Genomic DNA, 3,103 nt, shown 5'->3' with positions numbered 1-3,103 from the left:
CAAGGGGGCCTTTCAGATAGGCAGTATGGGTTCCGGAAAGCCAGATCAACCATCGATGCCATCAAAATGATTACTGGCTTGGCCGAAAATGCAATTCACGGAAGGGGTTGTACCAGCAAATAGATGTGAGGAATGCATTTAACTCGGCCAATTGGAATCTTATACGAAAGTCTCTGGCGACGATTGGTGTTCCCACCTACCTCGCCGCTATTATCGATAGCTACTTGAAAGAGCGGACACTCTGGTATGATACCGATGACGGATCCAAAGAGTACGTTGTCTCTGCGGGTGTCCCCCAGGGCTCTGTACTGGGCCCACTAGTGTGGAACATCATGTATAATGATGTGCTCAACCTTTCGGTTCCGGAGGAGGCTACGGTGGTGGGTTACGCCGATGATATAGCACTGGTTGTGGTTGCAAAGCATCTCGAGGATGCTGAGTTGTATTCAAGCGAAGCAATCAGTGTTATTAAGGCTTGGTTAGAGAGTGCTGGACTGGCACTCGCGGAGGAAAAGACGGAAGCGGTCCTCATCACTAAGCGCCGCAAAAGAAGTTACGCCTACATTAGAATCGGGAATCGTATCATCACTTCCAAGCCGGCCATCAAATACTTGGGGGTGATGATAGACGGAGGACTTAATTTAAAGCAGCACATAGAGCATGCTTGTAAACGAGCATCCACCACGAGTATTTCTCTGGCAAGGATGATGCCGAACGTAGGAGGCCCGCGGCATACTTGCAGGCTGCTCATAGCCAGGGTGGGGAGCTCTATCATGCTGTATGCAGTCCCAGTTTGGGGAAAAGCACTGCAGGTTTTAGGCAATACACATAAACTGAGTGCGGTCTACAGAAGAACATCCCTAAGGGTGTGTTCTGCCTTCAGGACCGTCTCAGACGATGCAGCGTTCGTCATCTCGGGAATGATGCCGATTGACATCCTGGCAACCGAAATGATGAACATTTATAACACCAGGTCCATCTCTCCCTTATCTCAGGTGAAAAAATCCGAAAGGGAGAGATCCATAAGCAGACGCGATGAGGCCAGCCAGAAAATAGCTCGTTGGACTGACAGGTTGATCCCTTCCATCGGGGAGTGGCTGGAGAGAAAGCATGGGGAGATCAATTATAATCTCACCCAGTTTCTCACCGGCCATGGAGGATACCGTCAATACCTGTACAGGTTTAAATTGGACATCTCGCCTAATTGTCCAAACTGCGGGGTCCCAGAGGACCCGGCGCACGCTTTCTTCCAGTGTCCTAGGTTCGTGGAAAAAAGGAGGAACCTGGAGTAAACTCTAGGTGAAGTGCTATCACCGGAAAATTTTGTCCGAAGAATGGTAGTCTGTCAGGAAGACTGGGATGCGATCAATTCCATGATCGCTGTAATCCAGGAAAAACTGCGAAAAACAGAAGAAGTGAGGAAGACGCGGTTACGAACCCCGCGGGTAGACGGAAGGAGACCTAGCTAAAGTAAGCTAACTTCGCCCCGTGATGTAATACCTAAAGGTGGTCCCACGGGGTAGGGGGGGGGGGGGGAGTCGGGGGTGGTTTTAGTGGGTAAAAATCCCACACTCTGGCGTGCCCAGGCCAGAGTCTTTTGAAGATTTCCACCTCCTCAAAAAAAAAAAAAAAAAGACAGACAGACAGTAAACCGATTTTAATAAGGTTTTGTGTTAAATTTGAAAAAAAACTTTACACTTACATTTGCTATTAAACACTCCGAGCTCGGCGTTGTCAACAATTCTGTGGTGGGAAGAATATTAAGAACATTAGGAATTCCTAACCAAAATCTGCAATTGTTTATATTTTTCTTTTTTTTTTTATAATAAAAAAAGAAAACCTCTTTGGGTTCGGTGACTTGAAATGCTGTGCGCGAGGATTTTCCCCGATCGGGCTGCGAAAACACACTACCGAATTCGGCTAGATGAATGGTTTGTCGTGGGCAAGCCTCCCCGAAAATTTTACATCAATTGAAGCCGCCTCTTCGCCTTGCTTCCGCTTTTTTCTATTGTAACAATTTATTTCCACAATTTCCTACCGTCAATTTTAATCTAAACCACAACACGGCTAGTTTTCGAGGTAGCCCCGGAGGTTTGTTTTGTCTGGAACGGAGACGACAAAGGGTTCGCGCTGTTCACGTCTTTTCATAAACTCCTTTAATTTATTCACTAAATTACTTCCTCGTCACGAATTCGAGTTTTTAAAATAATTATTTAATTGAAATGTTGAAATATAATCTATTTTGGGGAAAGTAAATCACTACCGATTCATTCAATTCACTGTTATCACTCTCCTGGCCTTCGACCTCCTCCTCCCAACCCAAAAAAATCTCATCACTCCCCTGGCCTTCGACCTCTTCCTCAACCCAGCACCGCTTCACTTGCCGCTATATTGCCTTGAACTCTGTTCAGTTCATGTTGCGGCAACATGCGCATGCGCCTGCTGATGTGGCAAATCATTCATCGCTGTCAAGATTAATTCGCCCGAATTCATTCAATAATGTGCAATCTGCGGCGAACATTAGGGTAGTTGCCCATTATGAGATGCATTATTTGAGCGAATTAATTAAGAAAGAGCCGAATGAAATTCCGCTCCCGTCGCGAAGCTGCGGTCACCACAGCATATTGGTCTACCCCTAGTGTCCCTCGTGTGACACATTACCAGTTACCATACAGACCACCTCTAGCTAACACCTTCAATCAGCAACAACCTCAATTACAACCAATTTTATTTTTCCGATCAAATAACTCGGCAATGCAAAAACCCGAAACCATGGACACCAGTAACGTAAACCATAGACAATCGAGAAAATATCCAACAACTCCCAAACCGCAACGAGGCTTTGTTTTACCCTAAACCTTAAAAACTCTACCTCAAGGGGTCGTAACTTTTTATGTACCGTCACGAGTTTTCATTGCTGTTGAAGAGGGTAGACCTCCCCTCTCCTCTTCATAAACGTCCACCTCCCCCGGCGATGGGCTTGGAAATTCAACCTTCACCATGTACCTACTTTTCAAGCGCCCCATTCCCTTTTGGGAGAAACACCTCATTCGGATAGTACCAGTTGCAATCGCTCACCGCTTTTGCATCTATGAGGACTCTC

This window comes from Hermetia illucens, chromosome 6, assembly GCF_905115235.1.
Source record: "Hermetia illucens chromosome 6, iHerIll2.2.curated.20191125, whole genome shotgun sequence".
Classification (NCBI taxonomy): Eukaryota; Metazoa; Arthropoda; class Insecta; order Diptera; family Stratiomyidae; genus Hermetia; species Hermetia illucens.
This window is presented reverse-complemented; position numbering follows the sequence as displayed.